Source organism: Geotrypetes seraphini, chromosome 5 (genome assembly GCF_902459505.1).
Source record: "Geotrypetes seraphini chromosome 5, aGeoSer1.1, whole genome shotgun sequence".
In the NCBI taxonomy this organism is placed as follows: domain Eukaryota; kingdom Metazoa; phylum Chordata; class Amphibia; order Gymnophiona; family Dermophiidae; genus Geotrypetes; species Geotrypetes seraphini.
Window position 1 is genome coordinate 167,121,040 of NC_047088.1, and position 14,573 is coordinate 167,135,612.

At 42.4% G+C, this 14,573-nt stretch overlaps 1 protein-coding gene across 2 annotated transcripts in view; it reads left to right on the forward strand.

Annotated features, from left to right (window-relative positions):
• Window positions 1–14,573, forward strand: part of ERBB4 (erb-b2 receptor tyrosine kinase 4) — a 1,781,744-nt gene that overhangs the window by 568,467 nt on the left and 1,198,704 nt on the right. The window lies entirely within an intron of this gene.

A 14,573-nucleotide genomic window follows, 5' to 3' on the forward strand; every position in this document is an offset into this window, starting at 1 on the left:
CGTTTGAAGGTCAGATAACTTTTTAGGTTAAACAGGTGCTTTTTAGGTTAAATAGGTATTCAAAGAATAGTGTTTAGGCAGAAGGAAAGGAACAGGGAGAACGGAGCGGAGAGGCAGGGGAGAGCAAGAGAGGCGCTAGGGAGGCGAAACAAGCAGCCCGAAGCCAGCGGAGAGAGGGAGCAGGAGAGGACACATCGGGGCAGCGGTGAGAGTAACTCTGCCCACCCCCACCACGTCAGCAGCTAGCGTCCGGGCTCCTCCATAAAAGGAGGCGGGCCAACTGGTGCTGATGCACGAGGCAGAAGGAAAGGAACAGGGAGAACGGAGTGGAGAGGCAGGGGAGAGCAGGAGAGGCGCTAGGGAGACGAAACAAGCGCCCAAAGCCAGCGGAGAGAGGGAGCAGGAGAGGACACATCGGGGCAGCGGCGAGAGTAACTCCGCCCACCCCCACAACATCAGCAGCTAGCGTCCGGGCATCTCCATAAAAGGAGGCGGGCCAAAGGCGTGCAGCCGTTAGGTGCACGGTGTGGGCGAGCAGCAAAGACGCTCGCCTTAGCGAGATCGCCTTTGCGAAGGAGCCTTAAGAAGGGCTGAGCGAATACAGCCAAGGACTCAGCAAAGCACAGGAAGGTAAGGAAAAAGAGGGCACACGAGCAAGGAAAGCACTCATACAAGGTAAAGAAGGAAGGAGAGGCACTAGGGTCCAGGGACGAGAGAGGGGTAGACCCGAGGGAGGACAACACTTACTCACAACAAGGGAAGCAAGGAACACACACCCAATACAAAGAGAAGCAGAGAGGCAGACTCCAGGGACAGAAAAGAGGTAGGCCCACCAGAGGACAGCACTACTCACAGGCAAAAAGAAGCCAACAGACAAGTAGGTGAAACCGAGCCAAGCATAAGAGAGAGCTAGCACAAGCACATACAAGCAAAAGGCTCCTAGTGAATCAAATTGAAGAGGAACGAAGATGGAAGCAGCAGGACCCCAGAGAAGCTTCCCAGTGTACTGCACGGAGTGTCATATATGCGACTACCTCCCCTCGGGGAGACAGGCGTACATATTCAGTCGGTGTCAGGAACTGGACAGCCTGAAGAAAGAAGTCAGTCGACTGCAGTGCAGGATTCAGGAGCTGGAAGAACTGCACTTTTTGGAAGCCCTCTCCATCACAGCTGAAGACCCAAGAGAGAGCCACATCGAGCAACAAGTAAGGGAGCTTGAGAGGTTCATTGAGGAGGGCTACAGGAAGGTGGAGGAACAAGATCAGAGGCAGTGCTGGAATGAGGAAGCTACACCCACGCAAAATAAAAGGAACCAACAGACACCGTGGATGAAGGAGCTTGTGGAAAAATCGTGCAAGGAGAGGAGGTGAAGTCTCAACGGAGCCCTGAAGGAGAAGTAAAGAACCACACCATGGACACGGACTTGCGACCATTGAGGAAGCTGAAGAAAGGGAGATCTGCAATCATAGTAGGAGACTCAATCCTGAGAGAAGTGGACAGTCACATAGCAGGAGGGATAGAAGACCGACTAGTGACCTGTCTCCCAGGAGCAAGAACAAAGGACATCACCAACAGAATTGAGAGGATCCTGGAAGGAGCGGAGACGGAAGAGACAGCAGTGATAATCCACATTGGGACAAATGATGTCAACAGAAGCAACTACAGCAAGACTGTGCTAACTGAACAATTCAAGATCCTGGGAAGGAAACTGAAGCTGAGGACACAGAAGATAGCATTCTCAGAGATGCTGCCAGTACCGAGGGCAGACGTGAATAGGCAGATGGAACTACAAGCAATAAACACAGGGCTGCGAAGATGGTGCGAAGAAGAGGGATTCTACTTTGTGAGAAATTGGACAACTTTTGGGGGGAAGAACAAGCTCTTCAGGAGGGATGGACTTCATCTGAGCACGGCAGGAACAAGACTTCTAGCAAGCAACGTTAAGAGAGGAATAGAACAGGCTTTAAACTAAAAGGAAGGAAAAGCCGACAGTTGACCAGACGTCGACGGTTTGGGTGAGAGTATCCAAAGAAGATACTGGGCAGGAAAAATGCTGGATAGAAACAAAAGGCAAACAACAGAAGTTCAAGGAACAAGAGAAATTGGCAAACAAAGGCAAGGGAAATCACCAAAGGCTGGAGGAACAGGTGAAACTGAGGAAACAAGTTGAGGCAGAAAAAGATGTGCCAAAGAAGGAGGAAGAAATTAACAGAACTCAGGGTCTGGCAGCTCAAAAGGGGACGACAAGAGGAACATAACACAGGGAAAAATAACAGAGAAAGAAAGTAACCAGGAACTAAATTGCTTGTACGCAAATGCAAGGAGCCTAAAGAACAAAATGGGAGAACTAGAAATCATGGCCACAAAAGAGGCCCTGGATGTCATCGGAATCACAGAAACATGGTGGAACGAGGAAAACAAATGGGACATAGTACTGCCAGGGTACAAACTCTATCGAAGAGACAGGAAACAAAAAAAGGGTGGAGGAATAGCACTATATATAAAGGATACCATTCACTCGAACAAAGGATACGGCAACAGAGACGGATGGATTAGAATCATTATGGGTTAAGTTACCAGGAAGAAATGAACCTGACATAAAATTGGGACTGTACTATCATCCACCTGGACAAACAGAGGCAAAAGACAAAGAAATGGAGGCAGAACTAAGGCGGGAATGCAAGAACGGAATTGTCATGGTAATGGGGGACTTTAACTACCCCGGAATAGACTGGAGTATTGGAAACTCAAAGAACGCAAGGGAAATGGAATTCCTAGAGGCTCTGCGGGACTGCTTCATGGATCAGCTCGTCAAGAAACCAACGAGAGGGAATTCAACTCTCGACCTACTACTCAACGGGCTGGGGGGGACCTGCAAAGGAAGTGGAAGTAATAGGACCACTAGGAAACAGCAATCACAACATGATCCAGTACAAACTAGAAGTAGGAGCATCAAAAGGGAAGAGAACCACAGCGACAAAGCTCAAGTTCAAGAAGAGGAACTATGGCGCTATGAGAGCAATGGTGAGAAAGAAACTTTGATAATCTGGGTTCTGTTAAGACAAAGGGACTCCTGTGTGCATATTTTTGATTCACCTGATTTCTGCCTCAGACATTGCCAGTGTCCATCTCAGGACCTCTTCTACTGTATCTAAGATTAAGTAGACATGTTACAGGAACAGGGAGTTTCCTATTTTCTTTCCTTTTAGAGGATTCTCTAGCCCCTACTAGTTACACTTAGAAGGTTGGCTCTTAGTTACTCATGTGACTGATTTATTGTTCACTGTTTGCTTGTTAAATGTTTATTGATCATTGTTCTATTTACTAAGGTTCAGAGCAGAGCAGCAACCATTGTTGCTGGGGAAGTTTCCTATGCCTCTCCTTCTCCTTTTTTATGTTTCAGTGGAGTTTGATTGTTTTGGTACCAACTGAGGAGGGAGCTGTTCTCAATTGTAGAAGGGAGGAGTTAGAGATATTAAACTGATACCTGGCTGCAACTCAGGAAAGGCTCGGGAAAAACAAAGACCATGGAGCAAGCTTGGTCCCTATTCAGGGACACGGTACAGGAAGCACAAAACCTGTACGTCCCCAGATTTAAAAAAAGGGTGCAAAAGAATCAAACAAAAGAACCGGTGTGGATAAGCAATGCAGTGAAGGAAGCGATACGGGACAAGAAACAATCATTCTGGAAGTTGAAAAAGGACAAAACCAAGGAAAACTGGAAAGAGCACAGAGAACATCAGAAAGAATGTCACCGAGTGGTCAGGAAAGCAAAAAGAGAATACGAAGAGAGACTGGCCAAGGAAGCAGGAAATTTCAAATCCTTCTTTAGATATATTAAAGGGAAGCAACCGGCAAGGGAGGAAGTGGGACCGTTGGACGATGGAGACATCAAAGGAGCGATAAGAGGGGAAGAGGAGGTGGCTGATAGATTAAACATGTTCTTCTCATCAGTCTTCACAAGCGAGGACACATCTAATATACCGGAAATCGAAGTAATCTTTAACGGAGACCCAGAGGAAAAGCTATCGACATTAGAGGTAAGCCTCCAAGATGTCCTCCAACAGATAGACAGGTTGAAAACCGACAAATCCCCAGGCCCGAACGGGATCCACCCAAGGGTACTAAAGGAACTGAAAACTAAAATAGCGGAGATACTCCAAAAAGTTTGAAACCTGTCCTTGAAAACAGGGATGATCCCGGAGGATTGGAAAATAGCAAATGTCACACCTGTCTTCAAAAAGGGATCAAGAGGTGATCCAGGAAACTATAGACCGGTGAGTTTGACTTCAGTGCCGGGCAAGATGATAGAAGCATTGATAAAAGACAGTATCTGTGAGCATATAGAAAGAAAAAGGCTAATGAAAACGAGCCAGCATGGCTTCTGCAAAGGAAGATCATGCCAACCAAACTTACTACACTTGCCAGATGGACAAAGGGGACCCCATGGACATCATATATCTCGACTTCCAAAAAGCCTTTGACAAGGTACCTCATGAGCGGCTACTCAGGAAACTGTGGAACACGGGGTGGAAGGGGACATACATAGATGGTTAAAAACTGGTTGGCAAACAGAAAGCAGAGGGTTGCAGTGAAGAGCCACTACTTGGGCTGGAGAAGGGTAACGAGCGGTGTCTCACAGGGGTCTGTACTCGGGCCGCTGCTGTTCAATGTATTTATAAACGACCTGGAAGCAGGGACAAAGTGTGAAGTTATAAAGTTTGCAGATGACACTAAACTCTGTAGCAGGGTTAAAACTATAGGGGAATGTGAAGAACTACAGAGAACTGACAACATTGGAGGAGTGGGCGAATAAATGGCATATGAACTTCAATATAGAGAAATGCAAGGTCATGCATATAGGGAAAAAGAACCCGATGTTCAGCTACAAAATGGGGGGTTGGTACTGGGGGAAAGTAACCTTGAAAAAGACTTGGGAGTGTTGGTGGATACAACAATGAAACCAACGGCGCAATGCACGGCAGCCTCAAAGAAAGCAAACAGAATGTTGGGTATTATCAAGAAGGGTATTGCAACAAGAATGAAGGAAGTCATCCTGCCGCTGTATCGGATGATTGTGCGCCCGCACCTGGAGTACTGTGTACAATATTGGTCGTCGTACCTTAAGAAAGATATGGCGATACTTGAGAGGGTACAGAGGAGAGCGACACGAATGATTAAGGGTATGGAGAACTTTTCATACACTGAAAGGTTAGAGAAGCTGGGCCTCTTCACCCTGGAAAAGCGGAGACTCAGAGGTGACATGATAGTGACTTACAAGATTATGAAAGGTATAGAGAGGGTGGAGTGGGACAGGTTATTCAGTGCATTAGGAACTACAAAAACAAGAGGGCACTCAGAGAAATTGAAAGGGGATAGATTTAGAACCAATGCTAGAAAATTCTTCTTCACTCAGAGGGTGGTGGATACCTGGAATGCGCTTCTGGAAGATGTAATAGGACAGACTACATTAAACGGTTTTAAAGAGGGACTAGATAAATTCCTTAAAGATAAGGGGATTGAAGGCTACAGATAAAGGAGGACACAGGAACAAAAAGGGCATATATAAAAGGGAAAAAGGGGGTTTTCAGGATATAAGGGAGTAGGAATCAAAGGGTTAGACAAAAGATCACATACAGGTCATGGACCTGATGGGCCGCCACGAGAGCGGACCGCTGGGCTCGATGGACCCTTGGTCTGACCCAGCGGAGGCAAATTCTTATGTTCTTAAATGCACACAGTGGCCTAGCGAGGGTGAGTGGCGCACAGGGCAGTGACAACCCTCCCCTGCTCTCTTCTCCACCCCCTCCCACTCCTTCCTGACCCCCCTGCCATGCGCATGCCCCCTGCCCTTCCCCTTTACCTTTTAAATTTTCCAGACTTGAGTAACCTCACAAATTTGCTGCCCCGCGTCATGTCAGCTATCCTTATGATGTCACTTCCTAGGCACGGGGCCCTGAAGTGATGTCAGAGAAAGGCGACAACAATGTGGGCAGCAAGTTCGTAGTGCTCACACAGGGAAAATTAAAGAGGTACGAGGAGCAGGGAGGGCGGAGAGAGGTATGCCGGCACCCCTACCAAGACTGCACCCAAGGTGGACAGCCTCCCCGCCCCTCCACAAACACACACATTTATTACGCCACTGAATACACACATCTATGTGTATCTGACAGTATTCTAAATCTTTGCATGTGTAAACGTTAGTCCCTTATTTCAGAGGACGTTCCCTTAAATTCCTAATGGCTGACTTCCAGCTTAGGGATATGCTTATAAGGGCTGATGTAACTGGAGCATTTCTTAGCTTTGTTTTCAAGGAGAGCTTGATGAGAAAGCCTCTCTACATTTTATTCACGTGGTGTATAAGAACGTAAATGAGTTTTACCTTTGATGCACTACCTAGGAGGTGAAAATGCAAGCTTTCAACATCAAAACTATATTAGCTCTTCCATACTTCCACACAGCAGGGATATAATGTGTCTATCTCACTTTGGCTTGTACATAGCAGGAGCAGGCAACAGAAATACACTGGAAAATAGATTTCAAGCCTTTTCTAGGATGCTAATTACAATTTTCCAAGGCTTCCTCTGTGACAGAGTTTACAAAAAAGGAGCTTTAATAAAAGCTCTCATTAGCCTTGTGGATCAATGTGGTGTAAGATATACAAAGCAAGTGCACTTGTTTAAAAATGTAGGGGGGTACCAGAGGGTGTCCTCCCTGACAACAAATCATGCTATCGATCTGTCTGCAGCGCAAGGCTTTGCAGAATTAGCAGAAAGCAGGTGGAGGAGTTGGAAATATAAATAGATGCGCTCCCTGCTGGCAGTGTGTATGGTTTCTGCCACCCTCCTGGATATCCTGGGATGAATCATCATCTCACTGATACAATTACTTTTCAATCTAATAGGAATTAAAGGAAAGTATACCCGAGGTGCTTTTATTCTATTCTATGTGCCTTGGTCTTAGGTTTTTTCTTTCCCCCTTTGCCTTTCTTTCGAACTTTAATGTGTCTTACAGTAAAGAACCAAGTAAAATGATGGGTTTTCTAGAAAAAAAGCAAACAAGTTATTAGATTTTCTGATTAAAATAATTCTGATACAGGTGAAAATAGGGTTACCATATGGCTCCAGAAAAAGGAGGACAGATTGAGGCATCCAGGTTTTACTTCTACTGAAAGCAATGGAAGTAAGGCGGACAGATAGAGACATCTGGGCTTTACTTCTATTGAAACAAATGGAAGTAAAACCCGGATGTCTCAATCTGTCCTCCTTTTTCTGGAGTCATATGGTAACCCTAGGTGAAAGGATAAGTTATACGAGAGACAGAATCAGAGTGTTGGCTTTCTCTAGGAAATGTGGACCGAGATATTGATAGTACCTGGTGTATTGTGTTCCCAAAAAGTTATTAGTCCTGGACTAACATTTCATTCTATCTTAAAATAGGCTGAAGTTTTTATTCCCACCCCCCACCCCACCCCTTCCCACTGGTGCCTTGTTAAATTACAGGTTATATCAGATAAGGAAAGTCATACAACTTTCATGAACTCTTGTAGATATGATGTCAGGTTTGGTTACTTTGTGCCTTTGTGTACAATGATAAAAATCCATCAACATGGATTTACAAAGGGAAGGTCCTGCCAATCCAATCTAATCAGCTTCTTTGTCTGGGTAACTAGAAAGTTGGATATGGGGGAGTCCCTGGACGTCGTGTACTTGGACTTCAGTAAAGCTTTTGATAGCGTCCCACACCACAGGTTATTGAGCAAGATGAGTTTGATGAGATTAGGTGAAACATTATCTGCATGGGTTAAAGACTGGCTTAGAGGTAGACTTCAGAGGGTGGTGATGAACGGTACCCTCTCTGAAACATCGGAGGTGATCAGTGGAGTGCCGCAGGGCTCGGTCTTGGGCCTGATCCTATTTAACATCTTCGTAAGTGACCTGGCTCAGGGGCTTCAAGGTAAAATTACATTATTCGCCGTTTACGCCAAACTATGCAAAATAGTGGGCAATAGCACAGTGCCAGACAGTATGACGCAGGACCTACTTACTGGAACATTGGTCCACAACTTGGCAACTAAGTTTCAATGCCAAAAAGTATAAGGTCATGCACCTTGGCAGCAGAAATCCATGCAGATCTTACACCCTAAATGGTGAGACCTCAGCAAGGACTACAGCAGAATGAGACTTGGGGGTAATTATTAGTGAAGACATGAAGACGGCCAATCAAGTGGAGAAAGCTTCATCCAAGGCTAGACAAATGATAGGTTGTATCCGTAGAAGTTTTGTCAGCCGAAAGCCGGAAGTCATAATGCCATTGTACAGATCCATGGTGAGACCTCATCTGGAATATTGTGTACAATTCTGGAGGCCACATTACCAAAAAGATGTGCTGAGAATTGAGTCAGTTCAGCGAATGGCCACCATGATGGTCTCAGGACTCAAGGATCTCCCGTATGAGGAACGGCTGGGTAAATTGCAGCTATGCTCACTCGAGGAGCACAGAGAGAGGGGAGACATGATTGAGACATTCAAATATGTCACGGGCCGTATCGAGGTGGAAGAAGATATCTTTTTCTTAAAGGACCCACGACAACAAGAGGGCATCCGTTGAAAATCAGGGATGGGAAACTTCATGGCGACACCAGGAAGTATTTCTTCACTGAAAGGGTGGTTGATCATTGGAATGATCTTCCACTGCAGGTAATCGAGGCCAGCAGCGTGCCAGATTTTAAGAAAAAATGGGATTAGCATGTGGGATCTCTTCATGGAAGAAATTAGGGAGGTGGGTCTTTAGAGTGGGCAGACTTGTTGGGCTGTGGCCCTTTTCTGCCGTCATTTTCTATGTTTCTATGTAACATCATGCTTCTAGACCGCGTAACCGTAAGTTCTATGCAGTTTAAAAAAGATTATATAAGAAATAACAAAAAAACCCATCATAGAACTAATTAGCAAGATATTTTGAAAAGAGATAAGTTTTCAACTGAGTTCTAAATTGTTTATAAGAACACGCTGTAAGCAACAAAGGTTGAAATTTTTTATCGTATAAAGCTGCTTGAAATGCTAATGTATGAACAAGAAATTTTTTGCTTTTACAACCCTGAACAGATGGAAAAATGAACAGGGCACGTGATCTTCTACTATATTTATGAGATGCCATAAGAAATCTGTTGACCATATAAAGTGGAACAGTACCATACATAACTTTATAACAAAAACAACCCAGTTTAAACAAAACTCAAGCCTCCATTGGAAGCCAATGCAGCTCGCAGTGGAACAGCATTACATGGTCATACTTCTTCAAGCCATAGATCAACCTTACTGCCGTATTCCAAACGTCTCTCCATGATGAAGTAAGCAAAGGGCTCCTTTTACTAAGCTGCGATAGCGTTTTTAGCACGTGCAGAATTGCCACGCGCGCTAAACCTGCGCTATGCGGCTAGAACTAATGCGCGGTAATTTAGCGTGCGCTAAGCACATACTAAAACCGCTATCACAGCTTAATAAAAGAAGCCCGAAGTTTTTCTACTTACTTGTTTTTTCCCTGTGCACAGTGGTGGGTTTAGCCCGTGTTAAAACTGGTATTTTCGATGGTGGAGGAGTTTTGCCTGTGATAATAGCAGAGCGGCTAAAAATCTGTGTGGCTTGCTGTCTCATATATAAATTGCTTGAGGCTTTTTTCTCCACTTTATCATGAAATGTGGTTCTCCGAGGGCAGCTCCACCACTGGCTGGTAATATTTTTTGAGAATATTTTTGTAATTTGATTGCTGCTATTTGTAATTATTTGAGAGACATTTGAATATCTACATGGCATTAATGCGCATGAGGTGAGTCTCTTTCAATTGACATAGGATGAAGATGAAAGGGGATAGAGTCAGAAATAACCTCAGAAGCCTTTTTCATAGAAAGGGTGGTGAATGTGTTGAATGGCTTCCTGGTGGAGGTGTTGGAGATGGCATGGATAGGCATACTAGATAGGCCATATGGTATTTATAGGTCTTCAGTTTTTGGTGTTTTTATGTTATAATACTTAATCACACTCTCAATGGTGTGAAGTAACCAAGAACCACTGTTTTTAGTTGATGTAGAAACTGTATTTTGCATAATTTTTATTTCATAGGAGAGAAAAGGCACTGCTTCTTTAATTGAACTTCGTGATTTTTTTCCTCAAGATGCCTCCTCCCCTCCCAGAGGAACAATAATAAGATGATTTGATTTTTTTCTCCTCTAGTCCTCTGTTTTCTTAACTGGGATGTCTTCTCTCAAATCAAATTTAAATACACAGCAATAAAGTATGCATTTTTCTGCTTGTCTCAAATTGCAGTCACATCTCAGATACTGCATACAAACTCAGCCCTGAGGCTAGAGATAGAAAAGCCACAGCAAACAGCATTGTTTCATGAGGGAAATCTGAGCCATCACCATGTATATTACCATAGCCGTAACATGACTGCAGTTTGAATATTTCTGATAATCCCCTGCAATATAATTTCCATGGCTTCTGGAATAAACACCGCCTGTCCTGTGTGTCAGCAAATAAGAAAGTATTCAAAGCATAATTCTCACAGCAGAGGCTATTTAATAGGAGAATCATTTTTACCTACATCCTCAAACCAGTTAAGTGTTATCATACAGTTTCAGTCATTCAAGTAATTGAAACATTCTTGTGCTGTATTTAATGGAAACCCTCCTCCCCTCCCCAGGTATAACAGTGATGTTAACTTGCTGATGCTAGAGATTATTTGCAGGAAATAATTTACTAAAATATAAATGTTAATTTTTATTTTTTTTAGCAATGGGGGTATGTTTAGGGGCAGAGAGTAGGCATACCCAGTGCTAATTGGTTAGCACAGCTGTCCTCTTGTGTGCCAACCAATTAGCTGACTGGTTAAGTCTAGCAACCAGATAGACCCGCCTAAAAAGCAGGTCTATCTTTGGCCACTATGACTTAGCCAAACAGGGTAAAACTCTTGCTGATTCTATAAAGTCTGCCTAAAGTTAGGCAGTGATATCAGTACCAATTCTATAAAACTTAGGCGCCTATTATAGAATCACTAGGAATAGGGTGTTGTCTTATGTTGGCCCTTTCCTGTGGAATATCTTTCTCTCTACTATTTCTGAACTAACTTGGTTTTCTATTTTTTTGTAAATTCCTGAAGACTTGGTTATTTTCTTTTTCTTTTTCCTTTAATGTTTGACTGTGAATTATGGATTTTATGCTTGTTATCTTAAATTTTATTTACTTTGTATTGAGATTTGTATTTGATTATATTTTGGGGTTTTTTATTTTGTAAACCACTTTTAAACTTTGTACTAGGGGGTATATCAAGCCAATAGATCAAATCAAATATTTGAAAAGGTAAAGAAGCAAAAGGATAACATGAGGATGTGATAGCTCCCCCTCCAGTTTTTAAAATACTTCAACTGTGAAATTGCAGTACATCTATTAATAATCTGTAACCCATCATTACAATCATTCATGGTGTCTAAGCATTGAAAGGTAGTCAGTATAACTTCAGTCTTTAAAGAGAGCTCCAGGAGTGATCCAGGAATCTTCAGATAAGAGAAGTTGAATATAAATTCTGGGCAACGTGATTGAAGCTGTGCTGAAAACAAATATTGGTGTATCTGGCTTATATAGAACGAAAAAATTTTTTTACAAGGAAGGGAATACCAATGGTTTATCCAAGGTGATACAGTTAGTTCACCCTTTATACCTTGTATCAAAAAAGGTTTCAATGCCAGTCTTTTAGCCCTCAGAGACGCCACCAGAAGATCACATTATCATATCTTCTGGCTTTACGCACCTGATTGTCATTGGGTTAATATATGGTGTGTATATCAATTTCTTATTTTTTAATTAATTTAATTTATTTTAAAACAATAAATAGTTTTAAAGAATGTTTTATATGAATTAAATACTTAGCTTAACTGGTGGTTGGTGGTTAGCAAAGGATTAATGAGCCCCATTAATCCCTTGCTAACCACCAACCACCAGTTAAGCTAAGTATTTAATTCATATAAAACATTCTTTAAAACTATTTATTGTTTTAAAATAAATTAAATTAATTAAAAAATAAGAAATTGATATACACACCATATATTAACCCAATGACAATCAGGTGCGTAAAGCCAGAAGATATGATAATGTGATCTTCTGGTGGCGTCTCTGAGGGCTAAAAGACTGGCATTGAAACCTTTTTTGATACAAGGTATAAGGGGTGAACTAACTGTATCACCTTGGATAAACCATTGAAAACAAATATTGGCCACATGGATAAGCATGGCCTAATGAAGCAGAACTATTAAGGATTTAGCTACAGGAACTCCTGCATTACAAATCTGGTAGAATTCTTCGAGGGTGTTGAAAATATAGACAAGGGTGGGCCAATTGATATGCCTTTATATTATCACAGCATGCCAATAGTTATCCTCCTCCAAACAGATCTCTGAGCTGCTTGTTACATCTATATTGTCGTTTAGCGAGTTAGTTTGTTTGTCTTGCAAAACACTCGCAAACTGTGTTACTCGTAAACCAAGGTTTGACTGTATTTCTTTTGTTGATCATTACACAGGTCAACACATCATTTTCATCAGAGTTAATGTTGGGTGGGTTTTGTAGTATTTTTCATGCTGATTTCAAATATGTTTTTAGTTTTTCACTAGCAAGTCACATTTTTATTGAGGCTCATTATACTGTATATAAGGAGGAGTGTATAGCACAGTGGTTGGAGCTACAGCCTCAGCACCCTGGGGTTGTGGATTCAAACCTCGCGCTGCTCCTTGTGACCCTGGGCAAGTCACTCAGTCCTCCGTAGCCCCAGGTACGTTAGATATATTGTGAGCCCACTGGGACAGATAGGGAAAATGCTTGAGTACCTGATTGTAAAAACCGCTTAGATAACCTTGATAGGCGGTATATAAAATCCTAATAAACTTAAACTTATAATTATAAATGTTTATTGGGTGATATATCATGCGTTTAAGGATAAACGTATAAAGAGGGTTAACAACAGTTGTCTTTGTTTTTTTATGCTACAAAAAGTGATTAATATCAGTCTTTATCATGCCAAGACATTGTACTAATCATCTAGATAGTTTCTGTTATGTCTGTGGTTCATTCACGACAAAAGCACAACGTCACCCAATTATTGTAGATCTGAAGAAGGTATACAAATTGTACTTTGGTTGTTCATTGGGTGACCAGGATAAGTCTTGGGCTCCACGTATCATCTGTACCAGTTGTTCCAATGGACTTCATGACTGCTCAATCGACAAAAGGCAGCAATGTAATTTGCAATCCCAATGATATAGAGGGAACCGCGAGACCATATTAAAGATTGCTACTTTTGCCTTATGAACACAAGTGGATTCTCAGCCAAAACTAAACACAAAATTATATATCCTCCTCTGGATTCTGCTATTAGGCCTGTTCCTCATGATGACTCACTGCCTGTCCCTGTACCTCCACAAGATGGACTTGCTTCTGTGGAACATGATTAGGAATGTGATGATGATACAGCAGCTGGTCACAATTCAGAATTATCTGATCCTGATGATGTGCATGATGAAGATTCAGAACCAGAGACCTTTACACAAGCTGAGCTCAATGATGTTATTCATGATCTAAATTTGTCAAAATAAAAAGCAGAACTTCTTGCTTCAAGGCTTAAGCAAAAGCACTTGCTTACAAGAAAAAGGAATCATAACTTAACATTCATATGGCTCATTGTGCTTTTGTCATGACATCAACGGGCTCTTCAAAAGTTTGTCACAAGTGCATTGTCCAGATGAATGATGTCTCTTCATTGATTCTTCACAGAGAAGCTTGAAGGCACAACCCAAGTATACCAATTGCCCATTCTGCTAATCTAAAGAAGTTTTATAAGAATATGAAGAATTTTCTAGAAGCAATCAGTTATAAAACATACCAGTGGAACATCTGTGGTGATCTGAAGGTCACTGGCTTGCTAATGAGAATGCAAGCAAGATGCACCAAATACTGCTGTTTCCTGTGCTTGTGGGATAGCAGATTTACAGCTGAACATTATGTCAAGCTTGTCTGGCAGCTGAGGGATACCTATAACCCAGGGACAAGCAGCGTGAAATTTATGTCATTGGTGGATCCTCATAAAATACTTCTTCCACCTCTTAATATCAAGCTGGGTTTGATGGCCATTGGTAAAGCAAACTCACCAGGTTTTCAATATCTTGTTAAGAAATGTCCAAAAATCAGCACTGCAAAACTGAAGGAAGGGATATTTATAGGCCCACAGATCAAGTCTGTTATGCAGGATGAAGATTTAAGCAATCACTCTCAGCAGCTGAGCTTGAGGCTTAGGAGGCATTCAAGTGGTTAGTGGAAAACCTTCTGGGTAACCATAAGTCTCCTTCATACAAGGAAGGAGTTCAGAATCTCCTTGATTCATATCAGAAACTTGGCTGTCGCACATCATTAAAAATACACTTTTTGTACTCGCATCTTGACTTTTTTTTTCTGAAAAACTTGGTTTGGTGAGTGACGAGCAAGGAGAACATTTTTACCAGGACAATCAGTTAATGGAGTGTCGCTACC